General features: G+C 39.8%; 1 protein-coding gene across 8 annotated transcripts in view; it reads right to left on the bottom strand.

The window, feature by feature from the left end:
- Nucleotides 1-27,760, bottom strand: part of Hs3st5 (heparan sulfate-glucosamine 3-sulfotransferase 5) — a 282,160-nt gene that overhangs the window by 161,321 nt on the left and 93,079 nt on the right. For all 8 annotated transcript variants that reach the window (XM_063253876.1, XM_063253881.1, XM_063253878.1 and 5 more), the window contains exon 2: nt 5,481-5,661. The gene's annotated coding sequence lies outside the window, so the exon portion shown is untranslated. The remainder of the gene's footprint in view (nt 1-5,480; nt 5,662-27,760) is intronic.

Here is a 27,760-nt window from a genome sequence, read left to right as displayed (position 1 = left end):
CCTAAATAACCTAATATCAATAAATGAAATTAAAGATGTAATTAAAAATCTATCGACAAAGAAAAACCCAGGCCCTGATGTATTCATTGCTTAATTCTCCAAGAAATTTAGTGACGATCTAACACCACTACTTCTCAAATTCTTCTATGAAATTGAAAGGGAAGCAATACTTCCAAATTCATTCCTGGAAGCAAGAATTACTCTAATTTCAAAACCAGAGAAGGAACCAGCTAAGAAAGAGAATTACAGGCCAATTTCCCTAATGAATATAGATGCAAACATCTTCAATAAGATGCTGGTAAATATATTGCAGCAAATCATCAAGAAGATTGTACACTGTGGTCAACTGGGACTCATCCCAGGGATGCAGGGATGGTCTACCATGCATAAATCCATAAATGTAATACACCCTATTAACAGAGCCAAGACAAAAATCATATGATCATCTCATTAGATGCAGAAAAAGCTTTTGACAAAGTCCAGCACCCATTCATGATAAAACCTTACAGAAAATTGGAATAGATGGTCTTTATCTCAATCTGATAAAAACTGACGGACTGGAACCCAAGTAAAGCCAGACCAGACATTCTGCCATGAGAAAGAAGCTTCATTGGCTGGACTGCCTTGTGGACTAGGGCAGCTGCCATTTGGCTCGGGGAAAGGGTTTTTAAGGGTTGCTGGGGAGGGGGGCTCTGTAGGTGAGTCAGGTGCGCTCAGCAGAGTGTGACAAGGTCATCATCGGGTACCCTACAGGACAGGGTTGACTTTTTCAGTTGGAACAGTTTTGGGAAGTTTCTTTTCATGCAATCCAAGCATGAACAGACTCCAGGGACTAATTTTAAAAACCACCTATGACAAAACAATAGCATCCAAACAAATGAAATACCAAGGAAACAATCTATTGAAAGATGTAAAAGACCTCTACATTGAAAATTATAGTACTCTGAGAAAGGATATTAATGAGGATATTAGAAAATGGAGAGATATCCCATGCTTTTGGGTAGGAAGAAACATAACAAAAATGGCCATGCTTCCAAAAGTGTTATACAGATTCAGTACAATTCCAATAAAAATTCCAATGATATATTTTACAGAATTAGAGAAAACAATCCTAAAATTCACCTGGAATCAGAAGAGACCTAGAATAGCAAAGGCAATCTTGGGCAATAAAGACAAGACAGGGGGGCATCACAATCCCTGACTTGAAACTATACTATAAAGCTACTGTGACAAAAAAAGAGTGGTAATGGGGAAAAACAAGACCTGAAGACCAATAGAATAGATTAGAAGATACAAAAATAATTGCAGACACACTAAGCTACCTTACCTTTGACAAAGGTGACAGACACATTCAGTCTCCTTAATAAATGGTTTTGGAAAAAATGGCCTTCCACATGCTGAAGATTAAAACTGAACCCATATCTTTTACCTTGTACTAAGCTAAAATCAGAATGGATTAAATATCTTAATATTAAAACAGAAATATTAAATCTGCTGGAAGACAGAGTAGGTAAAACTCTTGAAGACATTGGTGTAGGCAAAGACTTTATGAATAAAACCTAGAGGGCACAGGACTTACTGCAAAGAATCAACAACTGGGATCTCATCCTACTGAAAAGCTTTTGCACAGAAAGAGAAACCACCAACAGAGTGAAGAGACAATCTACTATGTGGGAGAAAATGTTTGCCAGCAGTTCCTCAGACAAAGGGTTATTACTGAGAACATATGAAGAACTCAAAAAAAAAAAAAAGTTCATAGATTTAAAGACCCATCCAAAAATGAGCATCTCGGATGAACACACACTTCTCAGATGAAAAAGAATAAACAGCAAATAAATACATGAAAAAATGTTCAACAATAATGGCCATTCAAGAGATGAAAATTAAAACACAACTGAGACTTCAGCTCACCACAGCTGTGAGCGTGGCAGGTTCCAGCGGCCCAGGACAGAAGCCACTGGTGTTTACTGGGACCTGCACCATACCTGGGACCTGGAGCACCAGGAAACCAAGCAACCCCTCCCCACTGCCTGTTTTGTTTTATTGAACTTCAATATACATGAGGATATGGTCAGCTATTTTGAAGAGAACGAGAAACTCTATGACAGCCATTAGTGACTTCCCTATTGTCTGGTTTTGAAGACCTAAATTGCCTTCCTCATTCTATTTGGATCAGTTTTATACTATATTGTTTTGTATGAATTCCCTGCATGCAAAGACATGGACAACTGTTTGGAAGAAAACAAGACAATATGATAGATAGTGAAGATCTCAGGTCATCTAGCTTTGAAATTTACATCTCTTACATTGCTTTCTTTTGTCCTGTTTTGTTGTGTTTAATTTAACCTCCCTTAAAATAAAAACATAAATTAAGAAAAAAGAGATTTCACCTCACTCTAGAAAGTATCGCTAGTATTAAGACACCAATCAAAAACAAATGCTGGAGAGGCTGTAGGGAAAAAGGAACCCTTATTCCTTATTGGTGGGAATGCACACTGGTGCAGTCACTATGGAAGTCAGTGTGTAGATTCCTCAAAAAACTAGGATTGGAGGCCCCATTTGAGCCAGCCATTTGCCTTCTAGGTATCTTCCAAAAAGAATTAAAAACATCACATCACAACAATATATGTACACACATGTTTATAGCAGTACAATTCATGATAGCCAAATCTTGGAAACAACATACATGCCCATCGACTGAGGAATGCATAAAACAGATGTGGTATTTCTACATAATGGAATACTATTTAGCCATAAAGAATGATAAACGGGACATTTTTATAGATAAATGGACATGCCTTGAAAAAATATACTTAGTGAAATAAATGTCATGCATGCATAATCATCACATTACTTCCTTAATATGATAAAGAAAAAACATGCATTTTGTTTTGACTGACTTTGTTTTGACTGACTGCTTTGTTTTGTCACATTTGGTTTCCAAAAAAAAGTAATAAGAACTGTGGGAGTAATAAAACCCAAAATGTGTAAATGTTATTGTAAAAAAGAGAGGAAAAGAAAGTGCTTTAAAGGATACAACTGCAAGTGTGTTTAGTTGTGTAAGATAGATGACCATATTATTAAGTTTTTCTTGGGTCATTGAACACAACTGTTTGCAGTCTCACTGTTTGAATGTCCACTTTGTATGCTTTAATTTTGTAACTTGAACAACTATTTCTAAGATGACAATATGTAATCTATTAAGTAGTGATTTCTTACTGTTTATTTTTATTGAAATTCTGTATTCCTTATACCCTTTTACTGTTTTTTTCTTTAAATAAAATTTAAAAATAAGAAAGGAAAAGAAAAAATAGAAATTGAAAGAGTAAATAAGATACAAAATCTTCAGTAAATGTTGTGAAACATTAAGAGACTGCTCAAAGGGGAAAAAATAACAAGGAAAAGAAAATAAGAAAGAAGGGAAAAATACATAAATTTGTATATGTACACTTAAGATAGCTAAGATGATTGTGTCACTAATTATTTTTGAAATAGAACACTTAATTCATAGGATTAGATCAACTTTGCATGTTTATATCTGGTAATCTAAGTAACTATTTTGAAGATCACTATGCAAAATAACAACCTTAGTTCTGGTCCTATCACCTTGTTTTGAAGGCCTATATCATCACAGTTTTGGGCTCCTCGCTAATGTTATTTATTTACCTTTTTTGTTTCTTGTTTTTCTAGTAATCTGTTTTGTTTTGTTTTTCCTTCTAATGCAGAAAGGATAGATGGACGTGTATATGCATATATATGCATATATACCTAGAACTTATCCTCAAAAGTGTACAAAAATTGATTTTATTACTACTTTGAAGAAAACAAGACATTAAATAGCCATTGCTGATTTCCCATCATCTTGTTGTGAGGTCCAGTAATGCTTTTATTCTTTGTTTTGATTGGTTTTAGTATGTTTTGTATTATTTAATTTCAGTATGTGTGATGGTATGGACATCTGTTTTGAAGAGAACAAGGCAGTATAGTAGCCAGTGCTGATTTTCCTACTGTCTGGTTTTGAAGATCTGTAATGCTTTCATTCTTTAGTTTTGAACAGTTTTATACTATTTTATCTTGATTCAATTCACTGTGTGTGAAGATATGCACAGCTATTTCGAAGAAAACAGGAGCGATTATGGTAATCACTCATGATTTCCTGCTGTCTTGTCTTGAAATCTGGGTTGATTGCATTATTTTGTTGTGATCTGCTTTGTTTTGTTCTGTTTGGTTTTATTCTCTTTAGAATATAAAAATGAAAAAGAAGAAATGTAAGAATCAAAAGGTTAATTTATTTGAAAAATGGTGTTGACAGTTTGATAAGGGATTGTGTTTTCTGATCTTTGTTGTTTTCCTATATTCTTTTTTGGTTTCATTCTGTCTTTTACTTTTAATTAAAAATGTGAATACAAAACAAAAAAATGTGAAGACATAAAAAATATATCACACAATCTATAAGCTCTTGGTTTCAAACAAATAAACATAATGAGAAATTATTAAATAGAACTTGTTTTTAAAAAGTCTAAGCCTGACTTTTCAAATTAAAAGAAAAATATACAACCTTCAAAATGTAAAAATAGGGCCAGGGATTTAGCTTAGTGGCACAAATGCCTGCCTGGCAAGTACGAGGTCATAAGTTCGATCTCTGGTATCAAAAATAAACAGATAAATAAATAAACAAAGAAAATTTTAAAATGCCCATCCAACTTTGGTAATAATTCATGATTTTATCTTTTAGATATTTCTTACAATTATACTTAATAACTTTAATCATCGGAATAAATTAAAACATTTTATTGAACTAAGTAATAGCTGAAGAGAGCTACGACAGGACAATCACTCAGAAAGAGGGGGAACACCTGGGAATTCATCTTTATATTAAACTTTAAAGGAATATTAATGAGAATTAATAATTCAAATTGGGAGAGTTAAACAGAAAGGGCCACTTTAGCACATCTGGGCAAAAATGACTCTTTCCTTATTCTTGTGACCGAAGGAAACAATATAAAAGTTTAAGTTTAAAGTTGGAAAATAAAAGGTATATTACCTCAAATTCCACTTTCAGTGTTTCTTAAAAGCCCAAGTCTCAGGAACCACAAAAACTCAGGTTCCTGGCTCGTATCCCAGCTACATCGAATCCACATCTCTGCAATATGCCCTGGAGTCTGTATTTTAAAGAGCTGTCCCTCACTCCATGTGTCATCCATGCCCACGACCATCTGGGATGTGGTCATGCCTTTCCATGCGAAGCAGACCATCAAAGAGCACGATTTCCGCCATGCCTGTTACTGACATGGCTTACACCACATTTAAACACTGTTGTCATCCGGGCCCACTTTTCACAGCAGGACAGCACCTTCATAGTTATTTTTTTTACATTTAGTAGGTTTAGTAGATTTTACTCTACATCTACATTTTTTAAAAATTACTTTTGATATAATTAAGTTACACATGAATGCGAGTTACCTCTAAAATTCACTTACCTTCAAATCCTTATGCACATTCAGGAAGTTTCTAACATATTTAATGGAAGCTTTCAAGAGTGGATGTGGTGGAGCTCTGATTTCCCACGCTGCTAGGACTGGCCAAGGAGACCCCTGCCGTGGACACCACACATGCCGCTGAGAAGGAAGTCACCAATGTGTCACCCGGTGGTCTCTGATTCTAAACAGAATGGAAAACCAACAGTCAGTCACCTGTAAGTTAGAGAATCCGCTATGGAGAAAGTTATTTTCAGTAAACTAGCAGTGTTACTAAATTTAAACTTGGATTGGGTTTTCTGCTTCCTGATTTAGCAAGGTTGATATTTAAAATTTCATAACATTGTGAAGTCAGAAGTGCAGAGCGATACTGCCTGCAAAAAATTCTTATAGAAATCCTATTGCTTTATTTGAATGTTTTTTCTAAATACTGCATCAAGTGGTATAGTTACTAATTTTAATTTTGATTTGGAGGTGCTGCATTCTCTCACTGAGTTTCTTTCACAGATAGGTGATGGGGTCTCTTGGTAATGTATCTTTATATGAAATTCTATTAAAACATTGTAAGAGATGGAAGACTTTTACTAAATTCCCTGGAATCATCTGAGAGTTTTGCTCCATTTCAGTTCACCTGGCTAATGCCTGCCAAGATAATTAGGTATGAACAAGATAATATCCTTTCTAGACTGTACATATTGCCTACTCAGGAAAACTGAAATTCTAGCATCTTTATTGAATGAAGTAAGTTGAATATTGTAGTCATAAAAAGATACTAAAGCATGTTTTAAAATTAGTAATCAATCATGCAAATGTTGTCCGAAAGGGCAAATGAACCAAAATGTATAGATAAACACAAGGTCAGATAAAAAATGTTCACCCTGCCTCCCAAGTGCAAGCACAGACTCCCCAATGTAACCACAGTTGTCACGGAAGACTCCATGGCCTGGCTACTGAAAAACGATTCCCACCCACTTTGTTCCTCGCTATGTCTCACAAATAGAAATAAAAGCAGTGACATGACTGTATTCTGACACATAAGCTACTGTACATGAATTGTGCTGGGTAAAATCCCTGGCAGAAGTTTGCTTTATTGGTAAGTGAAAAAACCTCCTGCTCCTTTTTCCTCTTCCTCACATTTGCTTTCCTTGAATGAGAATGTGGTACTTTGGAGGCAGAGCAGCAATTTTGTCACCAGGATGTGAAATGCAATGAAGACTCAAAAACAAAGCTATAAACGCTGTCACCAGTGAACAGCAGAACCAACACTAACTCTGGACATGTACTTGTTTAAATCACTGTGTTTTCTGTTCCTTGCTAAGAGAAGCTTTGTTGGTTGACAAGAGACTCAAAATTATTGCTGACAGGTAAGTGCCATGGCCGTGAGTGTAGTAATATCTATTTTTAAATTCCTTCAGATTTAGACTACAATAAAAGGAAGCTGACATTCTATGAAGTCAAGAACAGCATTTCTTTGATGCAGGCGGGAGCTCACCTTCTTTCTGACTTCTAGGGAAGTTGTAATATGGTAATATTGAGACCCAAAGTGAAAGTAACTAGAATGAAATGGAGAGGAAAGCCAACTCACAGCTTGGTTGGATGGAAAATGGTCCAGTATTAAGACGCAGCAAATAGTGGAATCCTATCTTGCCTTGGTGCCCCAAACTACCACAATATTTGGAATCTTAGTGGAAGACTGAGTTTCACCTTCTAAGAAATCCTGTGAATGCTTTCTTTGAAATACTCTTCTCTCCTGTCAAGTTCATTGCTATTATCTTCCTCCTCAGACACAGCACAAGTTCTCAATTTCCTCTTTCCCAGAATATTGTCATAGAATCTTCCACAGATTTCTCTCTCTTAAGTATTATGGCAATATGTACTATAATTGCCTTCAAGCTTGAGTTTTTCCAGACCTTTTTTTTTTTTGGAACTAGGAATCAAACTCAGGACATTGTGCTTCCCAGACATTTACTTGTTGCACTGAGCCACATCCCCTGACCCAGACTTAACTTCTTATCACATTGATTACATTGGATTCCACTTTTGTTCAAAGTACCAGAGTTCCCAGTAGTCTATGGGATTAAGCCCAATACTTAAACAGGTATTCAAATCTCCCTATAATTTGACCTCTTCTAGGTTTTCCAACCCCTAACACTTTAGGTGGGTTGGTGGGAGGATTTATTCTCATTTCAGAGGTTCATATTAATTAACTTTTGAGAATCAATGTCTCTCAATTTCTATCTACAATGATGAGAATAAACACATGCCTTTTGAATATCAGTGGAATCTCCATCCTGGAGCTTTACTGCCCAGAGAAACCAACAATTTGTTTCTTTTATTCCTAAGTTTATTTTTGCTAATACATACTTGCAGTGAGTAGTGATTACATTCATTGTGGGGGACTTGGTACCTACACGTAACACATCTCAAATATTTTTACATCCCTATCCTCTCCCGTTTTCTTCCCCTCCATCCACGACTTGATTCTCTTCCCATTTGCAAAGATCTCTTTCCCTGCTTCCTTATTCCATGAATATTTAAGCACGCAGTCTCTGGAACTACTGATAGTTATCTTGGGTGTATGAGGAACAAACAAACACCAAAGAACCAGAGGTGGAGAAACAGAGAGCATAAACTGAGGTATGGACGTGTTATTTAACACTGGATAGTGACTTGCATTATTGTTCAGGTTTAAAGCATCCCCCCCAAGTCTCACGGTTCAGAGGTAGGTTTTCCAGAAGGTGACTGGGGGCTCTAACTTTGTCAGTGGATTAATCCACTGATGATTTCATAATTTTAGGGCACGAATGGAAGATAATGGAAACACAGGTGGTGCTGCCTAAGTGAAGGCCATGACCCTGGGGACTTCCTTGCTTCTTCTCTGATTGTTGGGAGCCGCGGCCGACACCGGTCACCTTACTTGGCGGACGTAGGGCCTGTGGGTGGGAGCGGAGCCTGAGCTAGATTGCCCCTCCCATCGAGTGAGCCAAGTTGGCGCCTGCTTCCTGCCCCCTGATTGCCCTGGCGACTTAAACAACCCGCTCTGTAAGATAGTCTGCCTAGCAACAACTGATGTTAGCCAATCAGCCCGCATCGCGCGCTTTGAACTGATTGGCCACTGTTACCCTATAAAAGTAAATGCCTCTCCCGCCACAGAGAGAGAAGCACAGAGAGGAAGCACAGAGAGAAATAGAGAAAGTCCACCGGCAAAAAGGGCTGGTGACAGAGCGGAGGCCTCGCGGAGCCCACGCGGAGACTAATAAAGACAAGGTTGCACACCGCCAGACTTTGTCGTGTGTCTTTCCTGCCGGCCGGGAGCGACCCCGACATTTGGTGACCCGCACGGGGACTGATCAACCCCGAGACACGGCGGTGGTGTGCAACGCTCCAGCGTGGTGCTGCCGGACAGGTGAGTTGGGGATAAGCCTGGGCTCTGGGTGGCGCGCACCTACAGGGCTTTTAGACTCCCCTCAGGCTCACGCGTAGGTGACGGGTTCTTTAAGTCACACGCGGTGAGTTACAGCCCTTAGAGGTTGAGGATGGGTAATTTACCGAGCGCGGAGGCGCGGCCCTTGGTAAAGGCCCTTAAAAAGCTTTTAAAAGCTAGAGACCTCAGGGTAGGTCAAAAAACACTAAAACTATTCATAGCAGAGGTAGATAGGGTGGCTCCCTGGTTTTTACCCACAGGGCATTTAAACCTGCCGTCATGGGAGAAGTTAGGCGGGGACCTCGCCTCGGCGGAATTGGGAGGCGATATTTCGCCGGCTATTCGCCCCCTGTGGGAAATGGTACATGCGTGCCTTGACTCCTATGCCGAGTTGCGCCGCGAATTGTGTGCGTGCGCCGCTCGAAAAAAGCAGAGAGAGGAAAAAGGACCCCCAAAAGCCCTCTGGCGGGGAAGAGATAGAGAGCCATCCGCTTCGCCCTGGAGCTCTTCTCCAGAAGCGGCTCCCCGCCGAGAGGCCACTACAGGAAACCCTCCCTTCTCTCAGCCGGCACAGGAAGTGACGCCCCATTCCACTCTGTCGCGACCGCCGTCCTATGACATTGCGCCGCAGGGCGGACGGTATTTTCATGGGTGGCTACTCTGCCGAGCAGGCTGAGAAAAACGCCGGTCGAGGAAACGGGGGCTGGGGATTTAGCTCAGCGGCATAAGCGCCTGCCTTGTAAGCAGGCAATCGCGAGTTCGATCCCTGGTACCGATTAAAAAAAAAAAAAAAAAAAAAAAAAAAAAAACGAAAAAGATAAAAAAAAAATAATAATAAATAAATAAATAAAAATAAAAAATAAAAAATAAAAAACAAAAAGGGGGAGTAAGCCAAGGCCTGCCTCCAAAGGCGCAGTTATCTATGGCATGACAATGGATGGGCCCGGATCCGGTGGTTAGCTGGAACCGAGGCGTGGTTTGTGTTTTTCCGCAGGAACCGGGACGAGAACCACTGTTGGTCCCAGAGAGGTTGACGCGTGCGACTGAAGATCAGGCCTGTTCCACCAGAGGCCGACCGCAGACCCAACAATAAGATGAGCCCTAAAGGAACTGCAGGACAATCCCTTTTGGGGAGCCTGGAATGGCTTGCTCCCCTATATTTTACCATTGTTAGGTCCCCTGTGCTCCTTGCTTCTGCTCTTACTTGTAGGACCATTCTTGCTCCAATGGGTTACATCATTTATTAATGGGCGCCTTGCGGCGGCTCGGCGTCAAGTACGCCTGGTTGCCCGTGCGGCCCTGGCAGCAGCCCGTGATGGGCACAATGACCCCCAAGCTTACGCATGGCTCGCTCGACTGGCCTACGACCGGGTCTAGGTGTGGCGGGTCTTCCGCATTCCTTCCCTATTGACACCACACAGCAGGGTAGGTGAGTCAATGACGGGTAAGAGCGTGCCTCCCCAGCACGACTCGACCTAAGCCAGGCCCTACCCCATACTGCACGAAAGCCGCTGGATTACTAGAATCTGCCCAGATCTAGATGCCTCTCCGAGGGGATCACACGGAGGGGCATGAGTGCATGCCTATGTGCATCCAGGTTCCGTCCAGTTCACTCCTGGCCCTGGAAAAAGGACGAGGGTCTCAAGGCCTTGGCGGACCCGGGGGCGGCCGACCAGGGTCCAAGCCAAGGGCCTACGGTGGGCCTCAACACAGGGCATAAGCCTCTGCACTCGATCCAGGGCGGGCTGCGATGCATACATTCATTCAAAGTAAATAAAATAGGGGGAGATGTTGGGAGCCGCGGCCGACACCGGTCGCCTTACTTGGCGGACGTAGGGCCTGTGGGTGGGAGCGGAGCCTGAGCTAGATTGCCCCTCCCATCGAGTGAGCCAAGTTGGCACCTGCTTCCTGCCCCCTGATTGCCCTGGCGACTTAAACAACCCGCTCTGTAAGATAGTCTGCCTAGCAACAACTGATGTTAGCCAATCAGCCCGCATCGCGCGCTTTGAACTGATTGGCCACTGTTACCCTATAAAAGTAAATGCCTCTCCTGCCACGAGAGAGAAGCACAGAGAGGAAGCACAGAGAGAAATAGAGAAAGTCCACCGGCAAAAAGGGCTGGTGACAGAGCGGAGGCCTCGCGGAGCCCACGCGGAGACTAATAAAGACAAGGTTGCACACCGCCAGACTTTGTCGTGTGTCTTTCCTGCCGGCCGGGAGCGACCCCGACATCTGATCCTTCTTTTCTCTGCTTCCTGGATGTCAGGATGTAAGCAGTTCTCCTGTTATCCATTCTGCCATCATATTCTGTCTCTCCAGTAACAATGGAGCCAGGTGACCATGGATTACTATCTCTGTAGCCATGACTCAAAATAAGCCCCCATCCTATAAATTGGTATTTCTGGTGTTTTTCTCACAACAACAAAAAGATGACTGACAAAGATATTTATATTTTTATTGCATATCTACATTTTCATTAAAAATTACTCATGTCCCTTCTTAACCATATTTTATCTCTTTTTGTTATCTCTTTTGTTGTTAAGGATGCAGCCCTTTTCTCTCAGGGAACTAATAGAAACTAACAGGTCAAGTAAAACATAGGTAAGGGGCTTAATAACATGGCAGCCAGCCCGGTGAGCTGCCTCTGGGTCACTGGATTGGGACAACTGCCCACAACACATGGAACTGAAGAAGGAGAAGGAGGAGGAGGAGGAAGAAGAAAGAAAAGAAGGAGGAGGACAAGGAAGAAAGAAAGAAGAAGTAGAAGAAGAGGAAGGAGGAGGAAGTGGAGGAGGAGGGGAAAAGTATACATTAAACAGTGTAGCTAAATCAAGCCATTCAGGATAGACCTGGGATATAAGGTTCCCTGTCTCTTATGCCTTCCTCCAAACAGAAGATGCTACAGTCAAGCAGTTAATTCCACTCCGACACACAAGGGTGTGAGAAACTGCTCCTTTCTTTTCCTTCCTTTCCCTTTCCTTCCCTTCCCTTTCTTTTCCTTTTCTTTTGTTTCCTTCCAGAGTGCTACCTGGGAACTGCCAGAAACAAGATTAAGGACTACGGGGGTATGTATTAAATGGAACGGTTAAACCCCTATCCTGTTTAGAAAGGTATGGGGAGTGAAATAGCCTTGCATTTTGGAACTGTGCAGCCCCAGGCTGCCCTCACACTTCTGCAGCAATAACAGCAGGAACAGAGGGTCAGAACACATCATAGCATCCCGCCACACCCTGCAACAAACAACCTGAGAGGACACAGACTTGCCAGTGGCAGAGGGATAACGAAAGCTGAGCAAGGACCAGGAGGAGCCAATGGTACATGGGACTGGAAATAGCCCTCTGTCTCTATCAGAAAAAGGCTTTGATAATAATGATAAAGCTACCTACTACAAAAACTTACAAGATCAATACAAAAACAACATAAAAACTTGAAATAGAAAATGACCAAATAACAAAGAAAAATGCAACCTTAGATGGCTGGCCCACCTAGAACAAGTCCAGGAGATAGAGAAAAAATGGAAAACCCACTCACCTCAAATTTCTGAAATGATAGTAACTGAAGTAAAGAAACAAAACCATAAGGCCATAGAGGAAATCAGATCAGAAATAACCTTTCAGGTTAAAAAAGGAAATAATACTTTGCAAGTACTCAGTCGTGAGTTCGATCCCTGGTACCGATGGAAAAAAAAAAAAAGAAATAATAAAGGAATTGATCAGCAAAATAATAAAAAACAATAATGAATTGGTCAGCAAATGTAGACCAGAGATAGATAAGAAAATGGAAGGCCATATGAAAATAATGGAAATCATGAATGACCAATATAGAAAAGAAATGGAATGTTTGAAATAGATTCAAATAGGTATCTAGGAAATTAAAAATTCAATTGAAGGCTGGATAAAACTGCTCAAATGAAACTGAAGACAGACTTTCAGAAGACAGACTTTCAGACCTTGAAGACTGAATCACAACTAGTGATCATAAAAAGAAGGATTTCTTAAAAATAATAAGGTATAAGGAAATAACAATTCAGCAGCTTCAAGATGATGCAAAGAAAAATAACTTAACACTGACTGGTGTCAATGAAAAAGCAGGAACCAACACAAATGACATCAAAAGAGTATTTTCAGAAAAAATAGCATAAAAAAGGAATCAGACATACAGATAAGTGAGGCATACAGTTCCAATTAGCCATAACCAAAATAAATCCACAACATATAATAATAATCAAGATACCAGAAATTCAACACAAGAACAGATTACTAGAAGCTGTTAGAAAAAAGAAAGAGATCACCTACAAAGCAAAGTCCATCAGAATCACAACAGATTTCTCAAGTCAAGAAGAGCTTGGAGAAAAATATTTCAAGTCCAGAAAGAAAACAACCCCCAACCCAGGCAGACATACCCTGAAAAACTGTCTTTTAATTTAATGGAGAAATAAAATGCTTCCATGACAAAGAACAAATGAAGAAACTCACAACTGCCAAACCATCACTACAAAGGGTACAGAAAGATTTTCTAGACAGAGAGAAAAGTGACCACAGTTCCAGGAACAACAACAGAAATCATCCAGCAGGGAAAGCAACTAACAGAGGGAAAGATCAGGGAATCAACAGGAGGAAAATAAAATGACAAAGATAAACCAATACATATTAGTTACAACCATCAATATAAGTGACCAATTCATCAAACAAAAGAATGGGTCACAAAACAAGATACAACAATATGCTGTATACAAGGAAAACACTTAACTCAAAAAAAAAATTCACAGAAAAAAAGAAATTCACAGACTAAAAGTCAAAGGATGGAAAATAATGCTCCATGCAACAGGAACCCAGAAAAAAGCAGGGGTAGCTATTCTGTTTTCAGATAATGTGAACTTCAAACCAAGAATGATCAAAAGAGATAAAGAAGGTCACTACATACTTGTTAGGAAGAGAAACAGATAACAATTGTAACTATTTATGAACCAACTGTGGGAGCACTCCACTATATATGTATGACAAGCATTGATAGACATGAAAAATCAAATGATCAATAACACAATTATAATGGGAGATCTTAAAACTGCCCTGTCACAGACAGATCAACTAGACAAAAAATTCAGCAAAGAAATGTCAGAACTGAATCAAACCTGTGAGCAAAAGGAATTGGTAGATGTGTACATTAACATTCTTCTCAGCTGCACATAGGACATGCTTTAAAACAGACCACATACTAGCCTGTAAAATGTGCTTTAGCAAATGCAAAGGAACTGACACTATCCCACTTGTATTGTCTTACCATGGTGCAATGAAATTTGAAATTAATGTCAAAAGAAATTGCATAAACACATTGAAATTAAATAACACCCTCCTGAACAACCATTGAGTCAGATGAAATTAAAGAAGAAATTAAACTATCTGCAATTAAAGAGAGATGTAGACACAGCATACTAGAACCTATTGAATGTGATGAAATAGTCCTAATATGGAAAGTTTTAGCAATGAATTCTCACACGAGAAAACAGAATGAGCACCAAGAAGCAACCTAATTTTGCACCTCAATCTTCTAGAACAAAAAGAGCAAGTTAAGCCCAAATCCTCTACAAGGGAGGAAATTACAAAGACCAGAGCAGAAACTAATGCATTTGAGATTATGAAAACAATTCAAAGAAATAATGAAGAGTTGATTGTTAAAAAGAATAAGTAAAATTGATAAATCCTTAGCAAACCTTATTAACACTAGGAAACAAGAGATCCAAATTTATGCAATGAGAAATGAAAAGAGTAAAATCACTATAGAACTTGTAGAAATTCAAAAGATCTACAGTACCTATTTAGAAAATCTTTACTAACATTGCATGAAAAACAGAAGAAATGGACAGATTCCTAGACACATATGAATTCCCAAAGCTAAATCAAGATGCTATTAAAATTCTAAATATCCCAATATCAATCAAAGAAGTTGAAAATATACTTAAAAACTTACCAACAAAGAAAAGCCCAGGTCATAATGAATTTACTACTAAATTGTATAAGAAATTTAGAGAAGATTTAATGCCAATACTCCTTACTGTTTAGTGAAATTGAATGGGAAGCAATACTCCCTAACTCATTCCTACAGGCAAGTATTAACTTGCTACCCAAATCAGAGAAAGACTAAAATATAAATGAGGTCTACAATTATAACATAGGTCAATCTCCCTAATGAGCATAGATTCAATAATCTCCAATAAGATACCAGCAAACAAAATGCAGCAAAACTTCAATAAGATTATACACCATGACCAAACAGAATTCATCGCAGGAATGCAGAGATGGTTCAACATACACACATCAATAAACATAATACACTATGTCAACAGAGACAAGGCAAACATTACATGCTCATCTCAATAGATGTGGAAAAATCTTTTAACAAAGTGCAACACTCATTTATGATAAAACAATTTCTACAAAAAATTGGAATAGATGGTCTTCATCTCAATCTGACAAAAGCTAACTATGACAAACTAACAGGCCACATCATACCAAATGAACAAAAACTGGTAGCTTTCACTCTAAATTCAGGAACAAGACAAGGAGTCCAGTATCACCACTCCTATTCAGTATAGTTCTGGAAATACTAGCCAGAGCAATCAGACAAGAGAGAGAAATAAAAGGAATAAACTTAGGAGAGGAAGAAGTTAAATTATCAATATTTGCAGATGACATGATACTCTACATAGAAGATCCCAAAAACTCCATTAAAAGACTGCTAGAAGTAATAAACAAATTCACCAGTGTAGCTGGATACAAAGTCAACACTCAAAAATTAATAGCATTCCTGTACATAAACAAAAAACTCACCGAGAGAGAAATTACATAAATATTAGCCTTCACAATAGCATCTAAAGAAATGAAATACTTAAGAATCAACCTAACTAAGAATGTAAAAGATCTGTATGCTGAAAATTATGTTATGTTTTAAAAGGAGATTGAAGAGGATATTAGAAAATGGAAGGATATCTCTTGCTCTTAGCTAGGAAGAACCAGCATTTTGAAAATGGCCGTACTCCCAAAACTCTTACGCAGATTTAATATGATCCCAATCAAAATACCATTAACATACCTGATACATCTAGAGAAAACACTCCTAAAATTCATTTGGAAACAGAAGAAACCTAGAATAGCAAAGACAATTCAGGGCAACAAAGGCAAGGCAGTAGGCATTGTAATTCCTGACTTGAAATTACACTACAAAGCTACTGTGATAAAATCAGCATGGTACTGGCAAAAAACAGCCCTGAGGATCAGTGGAGCAGATTAGAAGATGCACACACAACTACAAAGACACTCAGTCATCTTATCTTTGACAAAAGGGCTATGTTTGCTGGAAGAAAGGCAGCCTCTTTAATAAGTGGTTCTGGAAAACCTGCCTCTTTTACATGCTGAGGACTAAAACTAGACCCATTTCTATCATCATGCACTAAATTGAAGTCAAAATGGATCAAAAATATAAGTATTAAGACAGAAACCCTAAATCTACTGGATGAGAAATAGGCAGAAATCTTGAGGACACAGTGGCAGGCAGAGAATTCAAGAACAAACCCAAACTACACAGGAACTAATTAAAAGAATAAACAACTGGAATCTCATCTAATTAAAAAGCTTTTGCACATCAAAAGAAATTCCTTAGAGACAGAAAACATAATCCACAGAGTGGGAAAATTTTTAGCCAATTGTCTTTCAGGAGTTCTGTCTAGAACATACAAAGAATAAAATATAATTAGGCCCCCCAAGTTGAGAGACCCAATTCAAAAACAGAGACCTGACATGTTTGTGCACTTCTCTGATGAAGAAATACAAATGGAAAATATATGAAAAAATGTTCAACCTCATTGGTCATCTGAGATACAAATTAAAACAGCACTGTGATTCCATTGCATCCCAGAAAGAATGGCTGTCATCAAGAAATCAAATAACAACAAACGCTGGAGGGGTTGTATGGAAAAAGAAACCCTTCTCCACTGTTGGTGGGAGTGCAGACTCGGACAGTCATTGTGGAAATCAGTGTGGAGATTCCTCAAAAAACTAGGATTAGAGGTTCCACGTAACACAGTTATTCACTTTATGGGTGTTTCCCCAGAAGAGTTAAAAAGATCACATTACAATGATGTACGTGCAACTCATGCTTATAGCAGCAACATTAGTAATAACTAAATCTTGGAAATAACTCAAATGCCCATTAACTGAGGAATGGATTTTAAAAATGCTCTTTTTTTTTATACAATGGAGTTCTTTTCAGACATAAAGGACAAACCTGAGATTTTTATAGGTACATGGATACAATTTGAGACTATACCATACCGTATGTGAAATAAATCAGACTCATACATGTAAACTGTATTGTCTTCCTGGTGTAAGAAACTGAAAAAGTCAATAAGGTCTATGTACAATACGTACTTTGAAGTAGGAAGAAATTGTTGAAAACTAATAAGGAACGAAGGTAGGTGAAAGGGGACAGGACCGAAGTGAAAAGGGGGAAAAATGCAAGTTGGTTATAGTATAAATGTGTGAATTAGTTCACTAAAGGGAGGTTTGTGCTAATATTGTTTGGATAAATTTTTATGCCCATGACTTGCCTTCTGAGTAGCTATTTTAAAAATAGCAACATGCAATGTATTAATTATTGTTATTCTCCTATTATTGTGGTACAAAATTTTGTTTTACCTTTTTTCTATTAAAAAATTCAATGAAATGTAATGACTCAAAATAGTTCATTATTAATCTCAGAATGTTAAATGTTGGCTGGGAAAATGGCAGGAAGAGAACTACCACTTATCCATTGGTGACAAAGAGCAGTAAGTGTTCCTGGGAAATCCTTTGTGGCTGCACTCCAGACCAGTATTGTGGCTGTGGGTGAAATCCTTCCTGACACACTGGAATAAGTGCACAAATATATTTTTGTAATTTAATGCGTAAAAAAGCCTATCATGTAATCTGGACTCTTTTCTCTGTGCAATTATAGTTATTTTCTAAGTGTCTGGTATGAAAACACAGAGTCATAACTCTAGTTTTCGGTAATTTCTCATGAAAACAGCATCTCGGAGTTTAAAGCCCAGGATGCAGCTCTGGGTACTGTGACACCCACAACTACTCACACTGTGTGCAGAAGCACGTATCAACCTTACCAGATAAAGTCAACGCTGCTCTAGTTTTGCTGAGAATGACATTCCAAGCTCCATTCTTGGGACCTGACAGGTCACCCTAGAAATAAGAACTGTGAGGTACCTGCCCAGACTAATTTTGATACCAAGGGGCTACACAATCAAGCAATGAATCACCACCCAGAAGCCATGCAGTAGGCAGAGCAGGATTTTTAAAAGAAAATCGAGGTGATTCATAGCTCTACAAGACGGCTCTCTCAGTTTCTTAAGCTATGTCTATATATTCAAAGAAAATACTCTATCTACATGTGTGTGCCAGGACCTTTTATCTGCAACTCCAACAAGCATTAATTGCTTTTTTAAAATTACCCTCTTTGATAAACCTTGCTTGGATAGATTAGTGTGGAAAAGTCAAAACTTTCTTTTGGGCAATTGCGAGTTTAATCATGCTAAGAATAGATAAACAGTGCAAACATTTCCCATTTCCCCCTCATTTTCTCTCCTGCCTTTGTTATTCCTTGTACTACTTCTGAGGCAATATTTTCCCTTTTATCTATTCTCATTATGTGTTCTTTGTATAACCACCTACTTTTTGAAACAGAAGCAAATAATCACTGAAGAACACAACTCTGTCATTCAACTTTTGTTGTGACAAGGTAGGACCTTACCAAGTCATGATGCAGAAATTTATCTACTTTAATAAGATCTGTTAATATTCCTTGACTCTATGGGTTTTAGCACAAACTATATCTTTGTTAGCAGATTTAGGTGCAGAGCAATGGCTTTGTATAACAGATTTTGAAAAGGGAGGTTGAAATATCTCCAAGTAAATCATGGTATACGATTGGGACACTGGAAGAGTTTTGTGTGGTGTGGAACCAAAATCTCTAGGAACAAAGAATGGACTTTCTGCATAGACGCAATTTGTTAACACAACAGTGAAGGAGTGGATGGGTTTATATGGATGAATGCTTCTTGAGGTGTAGCTGACACTGGCAAAATAAACACTGTCTGATTTTTGATATAGTGATACTAAATAAGACCTCAACAATTGTGGGAGACTTTAGTAATATCCCCCACCTTTTATCTTTGCTGGTATCCATGCCCATTATTATATTGCTTGGAAGTCTGTCCCAATAAGAAGGTGGAATACGTTTCCCAACCTCTTGTTTTTAGATAGGGCCACATAATTTGCTTGGTCAGGGAAATGTTAGTGGACATGATGTAATAAAAAATATAAGCCATGCTTGTACTGAGGAATTTTTTCTCCAGCACTTTTGCTGCATCCTGAGAACTCACCTAGATTAGAGGGCTCACCGAGGAGGAAAATGCACCAGCAGACCGTTCATTAGAGGAGGAAACCAGCTGAGATCTGCCCATTCTCGGTGGCCCCCAGTACCCATGCACTAGATAAATGATTAGTATCTGGGGCGGGGCATGCATCAGCAAGGATGCTTAAAATGCAAATGGAATTGAAGGGTATGGGATGATTTTTTTTTTTTTTTTTACTGCTAGGAATTAACAATATGTGTGGGTAATGAGGACTCCCAGCTTCATCTTAGTACCCTGACTGCTGAGAGGGAACTGGCTGTGGTCACTAGGGTCATCACCTACTCTGTACCTAACACTCCCCTGAGAAGGTCCGCATGCTCTCTGGTTGATTCCTTGGGCATTAATTATGCTGTATGACCACAGAATTTGAGAACAACTGGGGTGAAGGCCAGAGAAGCAGAAGAGAAGGAGAATGGTACTTTTTTGTAGGAAGAGAGAAAAGCTCCAACCAGTCGTGGAGGAAATGTTTGTGAAGTTTTAAGTGAGGTGACCCAGAACAAGTAAGGTTGCAGGAGACACACGTGGAACAGAAACGGTTTTTGACAAATGCTCATGTGGATTTTGTTGTCTGAATTCTCTCTACAAGTTTTGAAACCTATAGGTAGAAAAATGGAGTTAACTTAAATATGTTTTTAAATGCTACCATTCCAAGTCATCTGGTATGTATGTTATCACAGCTTTATAGAACAGAACTCCTCAGCCCTACAATGGTTTTATTTTCCAAGGTCTCAGTTACTCAGAGTCAACTGCAATCTGAAAATATTAAGTGGAAAGACTCAAGGATACATAACTCACATTTTAAATTGCATGATGCACTGAGAGGAGCGGCATGATAAAGTCTCCTGTCTCACCCTGTCCCCCTCCAGGAGGCAAGCTGTCCCCTTCTTTTGGCATGGCCATGATGCCTTAGTACTGGGCTTGACTTCACAGAATAGCAGTGCTTGTGTGTAAGTGATTTGATTTTCCTTAATGTCCACAAAGTTCAAGAGCAGAGGCACCAGACATACACCACGGAGAAACAGATTAACTTTGCTATCAGAAGGCAACGCTTATGTACTAGGGCCTGTAAGGAAAAATTCTAGCTTATTAAGCATTTAGTACTAACTGTGGTTTCAGCCATCCATTGAGAGTATTGGAAAGTATCTTTGATAGCTAAAGCTGATGACAGCAATAATTTTGCACAGGTCTACTATGAAACCAAGCCATTAGTTGCTGAACAGAGTGGCGAAACCATGGAACCCCTGGGGTTATACATTATCCATGTCACTTATTAGATGCATTAACTGGACCATGAACTAAATAATCCCAAGAGTCATTGTCCTCATTTTTATCATGCAGAAAATGATGGATTTCATAAGGTGTTCTCAGGATTACACCGCGAATATTAAAGTACCTAGCACATTTCTTAGACCTAAATATTAGCCGAACTATTTGAACAAGGAATTTTCTTTTTGAAAATTCAAGGTCCATCCTATAGTTGGTGTTGCTCTATAAACCCGAACTGTGCTCCAAAGTCAGTAGCTATAGTTGACTGCTTCAGAAGTAGCTAATTGACAAAAAAATCCCTTCTATTTCCCGCTTAAGTATTTTTTGTAAGAGACAAAATAAACTACTATAAGCCATAATTGATAAAGAACTTTCAAAGTGTAGAGAATTCAAATGCTATAAATATCAACAAATAAAGTCACCACTTATTGGGACTTTCAATAAAAATTCTAAAAGATTACTTTATATGCATTTCCTTCATTATCTTATTTTTACTTTAAAGGTATAACAACCCAGGTACACCCTTGATAAACAAAATGCAGTATTTTGATCCCATTTTCACGTGTAATTTTCAGTAAACTGTGAAAACATTTGGTGTTACCACATGGGAAGTGACAATGACTTGATAAGATTCAGCTCTCACTGGCAATACAACCAGTGATTGTAAGGTGGTGACTAGTATCTAGGTGACTAGATACTGTTCAGTATAGAAGAGAGGGAAGAAAAGCATTTGTAATTCTACATCTACAGGTTTTCATTATAATGCAAAATTGATGGTTCATGCTCTATAGGTAGTACTCACCTAAGGTTAATCAAAATGAACACAGGGAAAAATTAGACAAAAGGTAATTTTTTTTTCTTGAATTGGAAAACATCAAACAGCATCAGGCTTCTGACATAAAATGAGGTTAGAGATACAAGACAGTAATGTGGGTTCTCATGGTCAACTGTGAGACAGAAATGGATTTAAAAAAAAAAAACACTTGTCAATCCCTCCATGTATTTGTGAATAACATCTAGCACTAAATGACAAATCTGAACCATCAACAATAATGCATCCTATACCGCAGTGGATGCAGATACTGATAGATAAATGGGTTGTATCCGTTAGAGTCTCTGTTAGTAAAATGTCTTGAGATAATGTAAGGGAAGTATTCATCCAGCATTCAGTTAACTTCATGATTACTTGCAAAACAAGGCATGTCATAAAGCACTATTCCATGGACTCAATTAATGGTGGAATACTGAAGTCTGCAGGAATGGCTGAGCTGTTGGGGTTTTGTAATTTTCCAGATCTCATCTCTGCTTCAGTCACAGTGTTCTTGCAAAAGTGGTCATAGATAATAGACATGATTTATAATCCAGCAAGCACTAAACACACATATTTCAAGTCTTAAGTATACTCAAGAGAACTTCGACAATGCTCAAAGCAGACTTACTACAACTGACTTTTCTTCTCAGCTCTGAAAGACAATAATACAGTTTTTCAAGCAGCCACTTAGGCTAAGGCAAATAAAAATGGGTGTCGGGCAGCATTTACACAGCAATCTTCCCGTTAGACAGACAACACCACTCTTCCCCTGGTTATCTTCTGAGTAGTCCTGGGAAAGTCATCTTCCTACTTTAAGCCAAGTTTAGTGTTGTCTGGCTTAGACCATACATAGAAGAAGGCTCAGCAGTGTTTACCAACTTAAAGAGTCACTGAAAAGAACACGGGGTGCTGTTCTGTTCAACCCACACCCTAAAGGGCCCCTTCAAAGAGAAAAGATTTCTCTTTCAGCCAAATTCTTACTTTTTACAGATAAAACAAAACAAGCACATGAAAGCACTCGACAACAGCTTCAAATGAAAAGTTAAACAGGACTTTACCCTCCACCACTCCTTGTTTCATTTACTATGATAATGGAAGAAAGAATTACAAGCATAAATGAAACAAAAACTGCTTTTCTAGCTTGATTTTCTCTTTCATCAAAGTTCTTGGTACAATGAAGTTATTTTTGCCCGCTCCTTTCTTAATTTTGTTTCCTCTTCTTCATAGTAGGCGAGGTGATTCACTCAACTGTGTGGGCTGTTTGTATCTTTTGGAATATCATCCTGCAGTTAAGTCGCCTGTTACTCTGGCTGCAGCAGGGTATTTCTTCAGCTTCTAGGAATTTAACAGAAGGGACCCCAGCAAAGAGGCCTCTGGAGTCTTGCACAGATACTAGTCAGCCGGTAAGGAGTTAGCCGAATGGCTGAGTGCACTGAGCTGTTCTTTGGTTGTTCTTTGCTGAGAAAGCCTCTAAAACTGCGTGCTCTCAAAAAAAGTACAGGAGACAAGAAAACAGTAAGAGACATAATTCAAAAAAGGAGAAGATGAGTGGATTAGAAGTTTAGGTCTAGCCCACAAAAACGTGAGTAGGTGGCAGAAATGTGGCTTCTAGTTAGCACATCTCAACTTAAAGCCACCTGAACTCATTCAACACTGAAGACAGGGGCCAGCTTGCAGATCAGAGCTGTGAGGATCAATTCCAAATCATTTCTGAAAACATACAACACCAGGACCTGCTGATTGTTGTACTGTGACAACACAGAGCCTCTGAAGAGCAAGAGTTATCTCAAACCAGCTCGATTTACTAGCTACCAGACAAAGAATTTCTTTATCCTTCAAGCCAACTTTTAATTGGGTTTTGTACTGCATAACAGGAAAGCCCTGAAACTGATACCAGTTTTAGCCAAAAACCCAGAAGAGAACCCAGCACATAGTGGCTAATTCTGTGTTTGTTGACCAGTGGAGTAAAGAGCTATGGGTTCTAGTCCTATGCTTGGTCCTAAATATCATTGTCTTTAATGACTCCAGGTCTTATCTTCATAAAGAAGTAAACTGCAAAATGAGAGACAACAGCTTCCTCTCAGCAGTTCATCCCCACCCTCACACGGTGAGCCTCTCCAGGGCTCCTCGCCAATTAATGTCCCTGAGTTTGCCCCTCATGGGACCTGCAGAGATTTGGGAGTTGATGCAACGATTCAGTTCTGCGCTAGTTTAACCCACCGAGAATCTTTCATTAGGCTAGGGTTAAGGGAGCCCTGCGTTTCCCTCCACTAACTGACAGTGAAATTACGGTGGCCTCCAGAACAGGATCTGTACACAGAAGGCTGGGAGGTGGAATTCATGGGTGTCCAAGTGCAGTACTGCGGTTTAAGTTTCTTGAGCCTCTCCCAAGGGAAAGGGATATAAGTTCTGGATGATTGCAAGAGAAAATTTGGTTATTTGAGGATGATTGAGGAGTATCTAGAACTCTTAATCAAATTTTTAAGAGGATTATGAATCTCTGAGCAGAGTGTGGTTTAAAAAAGTTGGAAAGGAATGATTTGTTTTGAAAAAATAAAGTCACTGAAGTTAAAGTTGATCCTGTGTGAGGTTTCTATAAAGCGTGGCCCTCTTTGGACTTCAGGACAGAATGGGAATAGAGGCTCTCTCCTTATCCCCACGGCTGGTCTTCCCAAAGTCACAGCCTTAGGTGGCACTCTTCAATAGAAATATAAAGCAAGGTAGCCACATTCGATATTTAATGAGATATTTCCATCCGTTTTGATAGCAAGTGTTCAAATCTGAAATTAAAGCACCTTTACAATGTTTACTAGCCACATGTATTTGTTGACAAAAATCTTGACAATCACTGCGTTTCTTAGGTTTTGTTGTATATTGTTCTGAATAGGGCAAGGGGGAACTTGAGCACAATTACTACCAAACACTTCAGTTCTCATCTGAAGAGCTCACGTAGCCCTGAAGGGACACACGGTTAACAGGGTCACAGGCTGGCAAGGAGGGAAGGAATGACAGACAGGGAAGAGGAATGCAGGGGGCCATGAGCCTGCAAGAACTTGTAAACCGGGTCCCCACATTTAGATATCACACTAAGCATGAGTAGAAGCCACCAAAAAAACGTTCCCAAGGAGTGATGAGGTTCCCTTAGTGTGGCCAGTCTGCGTGGTTTCTGAATTCACACAGAATGCGAAGTGAGGCAATAATTTAGATACTGCTTCTGTTTCTCCCTGTGATTCTTTTTTCTTTTTCTCTGCTTAAGCCCAGAGTCTTTTCTCCTCCTTCTCTCAGGAAAAGAATATGGCAAGGTGAAAAGCTTTGGCTCTGAAGGTGCCATAGTGTTGCAGGCAGCGAGTTAGTCAGCAATATTATGGGCAGTGAGACAGGGCTGGCTCCTCCAAGGAGCCAGTGCAGATAGCTTACAGCGGTGGGGGAGACAGACACCTCCTGCTGTGGGCCAGGCCTCAAGACAAAGGATCAAACAAATGCATCCACATCCCAAAGGCTGATATTCCTATTCGTTCTCTATCACCCTGGAGTCACTATCCCATTGTCCTAGGGGAAAGGTCACAGCTCCAGGAATGCCCCTTTCCTAAGTGACTTGCTTTCCCATTTGCCCCTAATGTAATCAATTTTACCTAAACTACTGATCTTATTGCTAACTATAGTTCTGCCCCACCTTATGCCCATCTGCCTTGTGAGTTCCATTTTCCCCCTGCCTTGAATCCCTGGTTTTACTCTATGAAAGTCCCTGGAAAAGACAGAGTCCTTGATAATCTGCACGGGACTCCTTCTGTCTCTTTCTGAGACAGAAGCTTTCTTTCTCTCAATAAATATATTCTACTCTTCGCCTCCGTTGTTCCTAAAATTCATTCTTCAGTTTTAGAGAACACGAACTCTGGACATACTAGGTTGGGGGTTTCATTCCCCTGTATCAACAGGGGACCATTTAGAGGTCATGGATAACCAGTAACAAGCAGAGAATGTGCACGAGTAGGAACAGAAATGAAATTAAGAATAGCAATCCTCCAAAGTGTTGAGTGACTCCGGAAAGCAGAGTAAAGAGAAGAGAGAAGTGAGAGGAGAGAGGGTCTGAGTGAGAGTGCAGAAAGCTCTGAACTCTGCTTCATGAAGAGCAGGTCGTCTCGGAATACTTATCTGAAGGACAGGCAACATCCCAAAGGAAAATAATTTCATGATACAAACAGGGCAAGACCACAGGCAGCCCAAGGTACCAGGACACCCACTGTGGCAAGGGTGAGGCAGAGCCTGGAGAAGGAGTGTCCTGGGATGGTGGACGTCACTGTGGGTCAGGATCAGATGGTCACTTGTTCCTGGACCACCCAGTGACCTGCACCATGAAGGCCTCTACCTCTCACATGAATGCGTTTCCCTATCTGCCTGCTGTGGTGGGTTCAGCATGGTTTCTCACCCACAGTTAGCTTGTGCTGTGGAGAACAGTTAGAGCTCTATTGGGCACCTGGGTGCTGGCTGGGTTTATTTCAGGAGGTGTTCTGAACAGGGGGACACTGAAGTCCACTGAAGAGGTTACTACACAGCAAGTAAAAACCTTGGGGTTTCCAGAGAGGCGTGGCACCCTTTCCAGAAAAACAAGGGTGTGATGCCAAGTTTTGCTTACGAGGCAGAAATGGCAGTGTTTGTTGAATGGAGGCATTTGGCCAAAGAGAAAGAGGAATCGTAGAACATTCCAGATTTTGACCTAGGAAAACAGGAAAAAAATTGGGAAATAACTATAATTAGAAGGCACTTAGCAAACAGTAGGTCCTATTCTAAACTCTTGACAAATACTTTATTCAGTCCATACGATAGCCCTCTGCTATAGGATAATGTTATTCTCATGTCCACTTTACAGAAAAGGCCACTGAGGCTCAGAGACCAAGTAATTTGCCCAAGGGCAGAGGTGGAAAGAAGTCAGGATTCTCAACCCAGACATTTTGGGTTCAGTGTCTAGACAACATGAAGTGTGCTAAAATTTTTATAAATACTGAAGTTAAAAAATACTATACTAAGAGATATATTGTCATGTTGTAACAAATAAAAGACATTCAAAATGTTTCCGCTCTTGCTCTGAGTACATTTAGGCTGTCACTTCTGTTACTTCCTGAAGTAGTTCTGCAAGTTCTTCTGTTTCTTCAGCTGTGCTATGGTGTTGTAGTGGTTAGAAACATTTACCTTGCATGGTTATTTTGACTTTAGGCAAAATTGACAGTCATACCACGCAGGATACAGCTGACAGGTCCTCAGGGACACGTGGTCATGTTTTCCTGAGCCTGCCTTTCTGCTGGACGGGACTCAGCAACAGCATTCACCAGGTTTTTCATCAAATCTGGTGAAGATGGGAAAGAGGACTTCCAGAACTGCATCAGAAAGTGGTAAAAATGATGAATAAGAGTGTTTGAGTAAAGAAGATATTGAGAGGGGTGGATGGCAATGTTTCTTTTAAACATTTTACCATGTATTCTGGGGAATGGTTTCAACATCAATACCCTTGTAAGAAAGCAGGCAAAACAAAACCAGAAATTGATCAAAGTTGACAAGAAACTTATAGGAATATCCTGCTTACTGTGAGCCTATATTTTTGCTATAAGAGCCTGGATAATTAAGAACTTTTACCATATTCTTTGCCTGTGCCATCCATGTATTTCTGTACATGTTACAGATAAGTCTCTATAGCAGACTACCTGGACTATAAATGCATATATAAATGTTCTTGCACCTGTGTTCTGTGTTCTAGTAAATTTAGCATCTGAGCTAATAAACATGGAGGTTTCCAGCCTAATTTGCCTTCTTCACAAATAAAAGATGGTGTCTGACTGCCTTTAAGCACCGACGTGCTCCTTTGGAGAGAGCTGCTCTGAGCCAGTACTCATCGATGATGGAGATCTGGCATCCAGTTCAGTTCTCAACAGCTCAGAATTTCTCTGCCGGGATTCTGTGTCTGTACCAGTGCTTACAGGAATATAAATTTAAATGAAAATGAAAAGCAAATACCAACATGAGGAGCAGCAGCAACACAGATGATGGCAAATAGCTAGCTGGAGTGACAGAAACGTGCCCGACCAGCACAGCACTGCTCACACAACACACAACACTGCTCACACAACACGCTGGAGCAGGAGGAAGCCTGAAGCACGAAACGCTGATGAAAAAGGTGTTTGCAGCCGTAGTCCCAGGCCACCGGCAAGCTGCAGGGTCTCACCTTCAGCTGTTGCACCGTCAGGCCACCTGCAGCAGGGCACCCTCAGCAGAGCCCCTGGGCTTGCAACTGAATTTCTTTCTGCCACATCTCCTTGCGTCAGCCCTTGATC

Source organism: Cavia porcellus, unplaced genomic scaffold, assembly GCF_034190915.1.
Source record: "Cavia porcellus strain 051 isolate PalLab524CR breed Dunkin Hartley unplaced genomic scaffold, mCavPor4.1 scaffold_7, whole genome shotgun sequence".
NCBI lineage: Eukaryota > Metazoa > Chordata > Mammalia > Rodentia > Caviidae > Cavia > Cavia porcellus.
The sequence above is the reverse complement of the archived record's forward strand: the minus strand, read 5'-3'. Positions and strand labels throughout refer to the sequence as shown.